Source organism: Pinus tabuliformis, chromosome 2_2, assembly GCF_031772625.1.
Source record: "Pinus tabuliformis cultivar Carrire ecotype Pingquan chromosome 2_2, CPIR1, whole genome shotgun sequence".
In the NCBI taxonomy this organism is placed as follows: domain Eukaryota; kingdom Viridiplantae; phylum Streptophyta; class Pinopsida; order Pinales; family Pinaceae; genus Pinus; species Pinus tabuliformis.
In genome coordinates, this window is record NC_142300.1 from 1,141,029,399 (window position 1) to 1,141,040,558 (window position 11,160).

Below are 11,160 nucleotides of genomic sequence, written 5' to 3' on the forward strand. Positions count from 1 at the left end.
ATTGAGCCGGCCCAGACAGATGTCCTTACGAGAACTGAGGTTGACCGATCTGGCTAGAAGGTTGGCCTGGTTGAGACTGAGGTTGACCCATTTGCCCAGAAGGTTGAGCTTGTTGGGTAATGGGTTGACCTTGCAGAACTGAAGGCTGACCTGAATGACCAGATGGTTGAGCTGGCTAAACAATCGGTTGGCCTTGCTGGATTTGAGGCTGACCTACTTGTCCAAAAGATGGACCAGACTTGACAGTAGGCTGGCCTTGCTGGATTCGAGGCTGACCTACTTGTCCAGAGGATGGACCAAGCTAGACAGTAGGTTGGCCTTGCTGAATTTGAGACTGACGTACTTTTCCAGAGGGGTGGCCTTGTTGGGCACCAGGTTGGCCTTGTTGGATGTAAGGTTGTCGTGGTTGACGAGAAGGTTGCCCAAAGTAAAAGAGGAACCATTGAAGGCTGAAGGTTTTCCCTGTAAGGGTTTTGGGCCAACAGGTTACCCGTAATACGACTGTCTGTAAGATGGCCGCCCATAAGACGGCTGACCTTGATAGGGTGGACCTTGAAAAGCTGAAGGTTGCACTTGGCCACCGTGATAACTGGTCGGGCCCCAAGCAACAAATAACGGAATGGAAACCTCAACCGTAGGCTGAGATGGAATGGATCCAGGGTGATAAATATGGGCTCCTCGAGAATCATAGTAATGAAACAGATTCTGCAGGTCTGGATTCTGAAGAGCATGCATGTACTGGTCATACATCCACCCTGCCGGAATGGAACTAAAAGAAGGTCGGACACTATCGGTGGGATTAACAACTCCAGATGCTGACGCTGATAGACCACCACCAGTAGGACCAACTGAAGGTCTGGCAATAGTGGTCACTACTAAAGATGCGGCGACGACACTAATAGCGGAAGCTAAAGAAGCCACACAAATAGTCAAAATATTTGGGACAGATGTGACAGTCACATTGTGAATCTGGGGTGTGAAAGGTTCTGAGGTCGGAGTGATGGTACGCGAACACATGGAACTTGTAAGGGGGGATCTCGACCTCATGATATCAGCCAACGCATGGTAGCATAAAGGCAATGTGATACCAAGAGGGGTGACATGGGAGGGTGAAGTTTCCATAGGTATAGTTATTTCACCACTTGCCATAAAGGTCTCTTCACTAGAGATGGGGTTTCTCTCATCCATGTCAGAGGAAGACATCGGGACCGAAACACCAAAAGGAGTAACGGGGAAATCTTCTTCAGAAGGTTCCCAGACGGGGTTCCGATGAATATCGTAAAACTTGTCTTCTGGAGCGCGAGAGTTAAGTGGTTGAATATTTGGAATAACAGGAAGAGTATCGCTAACAACTGGTACCTCAGAAGTGACAAAAGATGCAGAGCCTTGGTCACTTGGTACGGGAGACGGGATCGGTGATTTTGTCAGGATGATTTAACTCAAAAGTTCTAGGGAAAAATAAACGAGTAGGGAAAACAATCCTATGCAAACTAAAATGCAGTCAAGACTTAACAAGGAAAATGTCAATGTGGTCGAATAAATTTTATGACATAGGAACAAAACTTTACAGAAGATGACAAAAGATGACTCTAGTTGCCTTCGAATATTTAATGAGCCTGAAAGGACAAGTGCTCAGATGATCCTTTTCTTTTAGGGAGTCGAAAAGGAATGAAAGTGACTACTCTGGAAAACTAGGCAAAAGGTTTACCAGACAAACCGTAAAACTACATATACACCTTGGTGATCAAATGAAGGAGAAATGACCAAGGACTTTTCGTATAGTAGTCAATCTTCCCGAATGTTGTGTTCGGTGCGTTACGGTTCGCAAGGCAGTAGACACAGCTTCCTATAGATGTAGGATGATAACGTAGTGGGGTCTCCCAATATATACTCGATGTTACTGGGAGCAAAAGTCCGTACTAGGCAGCTATTAAGTCATAGAAGGAGGAATCACCCAACCTTAAGCAAAAGCAATAGTGACTAGGTTTAACGACGCCGGAGCACGTCTCTAGCCTAGACCTCTAAATAATGTGTGTTAAGTTCCAATGCGTTGTTAAGTTCATTCAGTTAATTTTAGAGTTGATCTTTAATTAGGTTTCAATTTCCAGGTTCTACCGTAGGTATATCAAAAACGCTAGGATGCAACTAGAATGAGTAAAGCATCTTTCATTTTGATGAACACCTACTTACAGAAAGGTAGAAAGTTCATTCCCAAACCAAGACAAAACCAAGACAAGCAAATGCAAGCGCTAAGAAACACAATGCATTAACACACCAATCCTACAGTGCATCGATACTACTAATGATAGATTTAAAGTTCGCTTTCCAATTTCTCAAACATGAAAATTTGAAATGCAAATGTACTTTCACTTTCGTATACTAAAAGAATGCAATCTTATGATTATTTTATTTGTTTTTTGAATTTAAAGAGGCAAACAAGCGAGTGTAAACTGATCAACCCAAACAATTGTAATCTATGCTTGGTAGTGAAGAAACCGAATCAATCATAAGAAATTGCCTCAAGTATCAACACCAAAAATTGACCAGTAAGAAACAAGCAACGGAAAAGCCTCAAGCAAATCAATAAGACGATTGCGGATGAACCTTGGATAGACAGGTAACCCAGACAAATGGTTCAAAAACTTGAAAGAGCTAGGTCACAGGGCCTAAAAACACAAGACTGACTCACTGACACCATAGAGACAGTACCCTAACCCAAAGCAATTAAAACAAGCTGATGCGGGAGAGGAAAACAACAGGGGATAAACAAGACTAGTGAATTCAGGAGGTGAAGTTGTAAAATCAACTTGCACAGGAATCGTCGCGGGTATATAACCAGAAACATGTGATGTTAAGCGAATCGTCGCAAGCGTGATGGCAGCAACAAAGCGACGTCATCGCAGGAGTACACCTATCTTCCACGACGTTCCGATTTCAGGAATCATCGCGACTGTACGACAGGGAATCAGTGATGCACAGGTTTGCAAAACGAGGACAGGGCGATGTCGTCATGACTGTCAAGCTTTTTTTAGTGACGAGCTTAAAAATAATGGAAAACGAATGAAAACTCCCAAACAAACACTAGGCTATCCTTCCAAACAGTCAGGGGAATTCCTAGATAAACTCAGGTAACCCAAAAAACTGATGGTTTAACCCCAAAAATCAAGAAATACTAAATCAAAAGAGAAACTAAAAGTAAACAAGAAGAAAACATACAAAGGACTCCCCAGTGGAGTCGCCGACTTGTGATAAAGGCAAGTGTTCCCTCTACGGACAGAGGCAACCCCTCTAGCCCTATAGTGGGTCTAGTCATAGCAAAGACAAAACAACAATTGATTCCCTTAAATAGTCATTGTTGGAGGCCTACCTCAAACTGGTGGTTGATGGAGTTTCCGTTGCACTACTCTAGCTTCCGTTTCTCTCTCCTCAATGAGCATCAACCTGAAACACTACAAGAAAACAACAGAACACATAACCGAGAACAACAATGATCTATTTACTTATAAAGTCAAGAAATCATAAGCTATCAAGTAAGTTGTGCACAAGATATAGGAAATCATCATTGGTTGTATTAAAATCAATCAAAAGAAAAGCTTACAACCAAGTCTTGACGTCGTAAGCCTTCTCAAAGGGTCCAACCAGTATGTTTCTTCAAGCATTCACTCTCAAGAATGGGTCTCCCAAATAGATGATATCTCTATCTCACTCACAAGATCTAATACAAGGTCAAGGCACTCCACAACCTCTTACCAAACTATTAGCAATCCCACACTTGTCACACTCACACCAAAGCTATCTACTTAGTTTCAAAGCAAACTCAAAAGAATTAGCGAGCACTGCCCAACTAAAGAACTAGTAGATCATAGCAATGGTGAGTGATTTTATAGGAGAAGGAGTCTCCATGAAATGAGGGATAGGGAGCTTATCCTCAAGGGAGGTCGTACAAGAGGTGGAACCACCATCCCAAGGGAGGAAAAGCGACCCAAATTGACCCAACAACCAGCTCTAGAAACACCCAGAAGGTCGATTGTTTGAACAAATTCGCCAAATCTGGATCATCGCAAGTCATGAACTAAAGATCAGCAATGACATCGCAAGGAGGCAATGCATGTAGGCCAATCATCACGACAAATAGCTAGGAGCCTCACACCAAGCCCTAAAATTCGACCGTCACAGGAAACATTTGTACACATGCGATGGTGTCGCGACGGGATAGTTCATTATAAGGGATTGTTGCACCTTTTAATGTCTTATTAGCGACGATGTAGAAACTTAGGAAAAAGGGTCAATTCTTCAACACCAGAGAGCACTGTTTAATCTTTTTGTATAAGTGGGAAGATATGGACATGTGCATTTGATGCATGACATAGCAGAGGGACTAAAATGAGGACAATGAAAAATTACTAGGTAACACCCACCCCCACTGGTTAAGCCCCTTAAACATCAAGTGGGAGATCATATAGGCACCACAGGTCCAAGGGCTGGACTAACTGCTCGCCCCTCCCTCCGTGCCCCTTTACACTTTCCGTCGGGTCACATTAGTTCGCATAAGACCTGGGGCTGGTGTTATAGACATTTTTGTGCCTTACAACATTGAGCATGAAATGTCCATAATCTAAGGGATCCAAAGTCCCTAAACATGTTTTTCCTACCCCTAGAGGAACAAGGCTAACAAACCACAACAATTCACAAAAGTTCTCCACTAGAAACTGCTCAAACACAAGTCAATTCAGGATCAATTTAGAGGCTCCAATAGCTGTCTGCGCTGAAATGCAAAGTCTACACTGGCTACCTGCACTGCAACGTAGGTAGAAGCACTACCAGGGTGCGCTGAGCGGGAATTGACAAATGGCAAGTTCATTCAACAAGGTGTCAAAACCCTGGAAGCTTCCAGAATCTTCCTCAATGACACTTGCCTCAGTGAATTCGACTAGTGATGAGTAAGAGGTTCTCAATCTCCAAGTGGAAGCAAGAACCTCCAAGTGGAAACATGAACTGACAGAGGGAGAGGACACTAGTCAGGTCTCAAGCTGACTCATCCTCTCTCCAAACATCTATATATGGATCTCTCCTCCATGAGATCTAGAGGCTGGAATTTTGTTATTGCAAAGAATTGCTGTTGGTTTGAGATTGGAATCATTGGGTGCTTAATGCTTTGAAGGAAGGTGAAGATAGGAATTTCATTTGCTGGGAAGGAGATGCTGGATTGGAGCCCTCTGGGTTGTATCTCTTCCTGAACCTTGTTATTCATCAATAAAGCTATCTTGGTTTCTCCTATATGCTGATGTATCTTTGATGTATGATTGCATTAGTATGTTTAGTTTATTTCTAATCCTGAACTAGTTATGAATATGAATCTATGTCTTTGTGTAGTGTTCTCTTCTTGTGATCTTGCAGGAACCTGTTGAAGATGGGCGAGCGAGAAGGCAAGTAGCTGGGAACTCTCAAAGAGAAGAGAAACCGGATCGAGGGACAAACGGAAGACACCAGTTAGTCCGTCCATCTCTCTTCATTCTTAATTCATAAAGGAAGAATACTAGAATAGTTGTCTCTGTTTGTTGCTAAGGCACTGTCACACCTTAGGTGGTTAGGATCGTCCTGCATAGGCATTTTTCCCCACAACAAATTGGCGACTCCACTGGGGAGATCTATTTAGTCATTTTATTTGTATCTCTATCATTGTTTGTTTCATAGACTCAACAGCAACAATCGAACTGCATCTGCTATTCTCAGATGCAAAGTAGACAGCTGCTGCTGTGATCCAATCACTGGATTTGTCTATGATCTGAACAATGGACTCACAAATGATTTGATGATCCTTTGTGATAGATCTTAGCCCTTCCTCAAAGCATCCCTTTGATTGTACCTTGCTTGTTGATTTTATTTGGCCTGAAACCGTAGATTAATCAGCAAACTGTGACCCAGAACCCAGTGAGAAACTCTCGTTTCTCCTTCAGCGCAGACCCTGTGAAGAGGTTTTGCATTTCAACGCAGGTCCCGTGAAGGCTACCTGCGCTGAATGTCAAAACCTCTGTGTTGAGGGTGCATTGATCCAGTTAGGCCTTGTGCAGCTGGGGTTCTCTGCTCTGTTTTTCCTTGTTTTGATCTCTGATTTTTGCGGCCTGTAACCAGCATAGGTACCTGTCTGATAACTCCTTTTCTCTGCTTAAATTCCGCCTCCTTTTGTACAAAAAGACTGTGAGTGTTTTTATGTGTTTGTGGCGTCATTTACAGTTTTCCTTTGCAAGAGTGAAATAATCATCCTGTAGCCCTTGATTCAGATCTGTTGATTGTGATCTTAGGAGAGAGTTCATTGGCTGTTTGCAGTAGATTATACATTTACTTTTGCTTTTGGTTTGAGTTTATCTCTTTTAAGTGTCGAAACAAGTATTCATTTCGAAAATCGTTAAGTGTTGTAATCTCTTCTACCCTTTCTGATTTCGAAAAAGTAAACTTGTTTGTATTTGTCATTTAAAAGCAAATTCAAAGTTGTACAAAAAGCTTTCTTTTTAGGCATCAATATTAAGAAAGCGGAAAATAAACACCTGCATTGTGCATTTGCATCTTGATAGTTTGCATGTTTGATTTAGGAAAAGTGCATTAGAGTGTGTTGATTTCTCTTTGAGAAAAGATGGTGTCTTTCTTTTCCCTTTGTAGCTAGGATTTTCATAGTTGAAAAGATATAAAGCTTGCTTATCATCTTTAGACTACATTTAGGAATTGTATCATACATCTCGTGGTGAACCTCAAAAGGCAAACTTCTAAAAAGATCAACCTAAAATAAATTGAATGAACTTAACAACGCTTTGCAACATAATGCACAACATAGAGGTCTAGGCTAGAGACGTGTTCCGGCGTCGTAAAGCCTGGTGACTGTCGATCTCGCTGATGGTGGGTGATTCCTCCTGAGGGACGATAGCGCCAGTACGGATTGTGCTCCCACATACCGTCGAGTATATATTGGGAGACCCCTATAGGCATAAAACCTTTATCCTTAGGAAGCCGTGTCGGCCGCCCTGCTGATCGCAATGCACTGAACACAACATTCAGGAAGATCGACTGCCCGTACCTTAAAAAGTATTCTGCGGTTTTGCGAAAAGTTTGGCACACCCTCTACCTAGAACTCCAGAGCAGTTCCTTTTGGCCTTTTTCAGACTCTATAATGGAAAAAGTCCATCCGAGCATTTGTCACTTCGGGCTCGTTAAAACATCAAAGGAGACTAGAGTCATCTTTAGCTTTTTCTCGACTCTTTAAAAGTGAAAAAGCAAGTTGTGTCTAAAGCGTCTAAAAATTCATTTGATTCGGAAACACACTTTCCCCTTTTTTTATTTTGGTTGATCGAGTAATCCGCAATCGTGGAAGGAAGTCAATTGAAACCTCGTCGTTCGCGGAGGCTTACGAGTCAACCGTCTTTGTCTCCGGAATCGAAAACAGTACGGACAAAGCGAACTCGTTTAACCGATTCGAAATCTCCTATGAAAGTTAGAACAAGTGTTCCAACGACATCTGAGATTCCAGTTACTCCGAACATTTCTGGAAACCCTGCCTCTACAGAAGAAGTTCAACAGCCACAGAGGGACAATGATATTGATCCTAGTCTGAGAACAGACACTTGTGTTACTGAACCAGTTCCATCTGTAACCGGTTCAGAGAGTCTTGTTCTTCAAACATCTGTCGCTGTTGATTCAACCCCTTCTTCGGCACCAGAAATATTTTACGGACCTGACGGTCTTCCCCTTCCACCTGGTTTGATTGCGATAGAGGAAATTGTAGAAGATCCGCAAGCAAGTATTCCAACACATTTCGGAGTCAGGGTCACTCTATTTCCTTCGACGTCAGAAGTTAGTCTACCACCAGTGGAAGTTCCTGTAGAATCGCTAGGTAATCTCTGGGATAGACTCAAAATGTCTGAACAACCATCAACATCTAGGACTGTGTCAAATGACACAGCGACAACAGAACTCCCTGCCGGCACTCCGACAATGTTTGCCGGCATACCATCTGTCCCGACTAGCTCACAACCGCTAGGAGTCCACCCAGGGACTATTTCGACAGTGTGGTCCATTCCAGTTTGTTCCTCTGGAATAATATCTGGCAACTCTTATGTTGAAACTCGCCAGATTGATCCGTTTGGAGGACAATTTGGGCAATCCAGTCCCCAAGGACAAACAATCCCCTTGAGTTCCAGATTGCCACCGTATGGGGGGGGGGGTATGCCCTTTCATTACCCCCTCCGGGAGGATATCCATACGGGAGTTCACAATAGTATTCAGGTTATACTGGAGTTACATCAAGTGCTTGGGTACCTATGCTACCTCAACAACCAAGGGTTGTGTATTCTATGCAACAATGTGTACCTATGTCGAGCATCCCAACCACACCGGCTATTGTGACAGTGTCGCAAGTTCAAACGTTTCCTGTTGTATGTCAACCTCAGATTTCTCAGGTTGTAATGCAACAGCCCCTTGACCCTATGACTCAACCACAATCGCCTACTGGTGGGGTGACACAGGTCCAAACGGGTACAATTACCCCACACCTTGGTCCAACGGTTAGTATAGCGCAACAGAACATGGCTTCGCAACCGTGGCTGGTGAAATATCAACAACCACAATTCCAACAAGTATACCAAGGTTCTGAGCAGCAGATCTTTGCAAACAGTGGACAACCGTACATTCAAAACGGTCAAAATCAACCACTTTACGGTGGTCATGTCCACCAACCGTATCAGTCATACCAACATCAATTACATTATGCTGGTATGCAAAGGCCAATTGCTCAGGCGATCCCATCGTATCCTGGGTATGCTTCACCTAACCTGAATCAACAGTTACCATTCGTGGCAACTTTAGAGTTACCAGATTTACACCGGTTAACAAACTATCCAATTGCTTACGCCCTTGGTGGCCAGCGATTCCTCACAAACTTCCTTCCGACATTCCTAGATTTAATGGAAATCCGGGTGAAGATCCATCGAATCACGTGATGACCTTTCATCTATGGTGTTCATCAAACACCTTAAACGATGATTCGATAAGGCTTCACCTCTTCCAGAGGACGTTAACGGGTCCAGCGGCTAAATGGTATATTGAATTACCTAGAGCTTCATTCGACAATTTCAGCACCTTAGCCACGGCATTCTTAACCCATTTTCAATTACCGATAAGGTATGAAACGGGAACGGAAATCTTAACCAACTTCAAACAGACAACAACCACTCACATATCTGATCATATACATGAGTGGCGACGTCGTCGTAGGATGGTAAAAACGTATGTTCCTGATCAGCTATTAGCTGAATGGTTTATCAAGTCATTACTTCCTGCTATAACGGAAGATGTGGCAAAGGGGGGAGTCATAACAGAAGAGCAAGTTATCGCTCGTGCGCAGTATCTAGACTTAGTCTATACTCAGTCTGGCACGCTCTATGACAAAATACCTGATGCCCCTAGACCGGAATTCTCAATTCCTCCTCCTCCTAAATCAAATAATGACTCTCATGCCGGCGATGGCGTGATTGGCACGACAAACGCGAAGTCGACAAAGGCCAACTCCAAGAAGGCCCGTAAGACTTCAGATCAAAATGCAAAAGACGAAATTCTTGCTTTGGAAGTAAATGCCATATCAGCAGACAAAGGTAAAGAAACCAAACAACCAGGGAGCAAGAAAAAGCAAAACAAAGGGAGGAAGAAGAAACAGGGTGAGTCATCCCCTGAAAAAACTTCTTCAAACCCTCCTGGAAATAGGAAACCCCCTACCACAGGGTGTCAGATATGTGACGAGCATCATCGGACAAGCAAATGTCCATACAAAGCTGAGCTTAAAAAATTCTTTAAGAGTTCGCAAACCTCAGCTGTGTTAACTGACCCGTTTCCAAATCCAGGACAAAATCTGGTTGATAGTGGAAATGCTTCCCCGTCGCAAGTGCTTATGTTGTCAATTTCCAAGCAACAAAATGATGCTTTGATTTCAACAAGGAACAAAGATTACGGGAATCCGCAGCTGTCGAACGGCAAGGAAAAAGATCAACCAAGCAGTTCGACAACAACTTCGACAGAAGTTGTACCGCCCATCATCCCTGAATTAACAATAAAACCGCCAAAGGGAGTAGTACACAAGTCGACATTTAATCCTCGCGCCAGAGCAGCGCAACATTATAACATAGTGGAAGATTTGGCCCAATCGCCATCCGCTATGTCGACTCTTGAAGTACTACAAAATTGCCCATCCCAAAGGCAGGCTTTGTTATCAGCCATTGGTGGGGTTGATCCTAAGGATTCCAATCTTGTATCCTTTGATCATAAAGGATACGATCCTCAGTTACCAGCTCAACTAGCTTTCCTTATCCAAGTGAAAGCCCTCAACAAAACTGTTCACCGAACAATTATTGACGAGGGGGCATCTACATGTATTATGTCGATGAGTTGCTGGAAAACTTTAGGATCTCCAACCTTGTCGCGATCTTCGACAACATTAAAAGCATTCGACGGAAGGACATATACCCCATACGGTATCCTAAATAACTTGAAGGTTGAACTAGGGGGAAAAACAGTAGAAATAGATGTTGAAGTCATCGATGGGAATCTTGATTACAACATCCTACTAGGAAGACCGTGGATCTACGCCATGGCAGCTGTTGTGTCGACCTATTTTAGAAAGATTACATTCCCTTTCAAGGAGGGATTATGATCGTCGACCAACAAAACTTCCTCCCTAATGGTTCACAAGTTACAGGAAGCATTCCTATGATCCATGGTAGCAACCATTCGCTTCAAGATATTGGAGTAGGCCTACTGAAAGACCCCACATTAATGGGAACTTTCGCACTTCCACCTCCAATCTATATAGGAGAAGTAGCGTTGGTAGGAGCCTGCAATATGATATCTTCCACAAAGATCTCAGAAGATGATATCGACATGGATCATGCAATGGTTTTGCCCCCGAGCCCAATAGAAATTTTGTAGCAATCAATGTTTCTGGCATGGGAGGCGACCCAAATCAATGCTCATCAAGCGTTTGGGTAGATAGGTCTAGAGAATATGGTACCCCTTTAGATCCTTGGTCGCGAGTGCATGGAACCGACGAAGGAATTCTACAATCAATGTGATTGAGGGGGCACCATGGAATGATAGCCACGTCGTTCCTTTCTTCCGGATTGA

At 43.3% G+C, this 11,160-nt stretch overlaps 1 pseudogene; it reads left to right on the forward strand.

Moving 5' to 3' along the window:
- Nucleotides 1-1,168: 1,168 nt before the first annotated feature.
- The window catches only part of LOC149197420 (uncharacterized), a 36,638-nt pseudogene continuing 26,646 nt past the window's right edge, over nucleotides 1,169-11,160 (forward strand).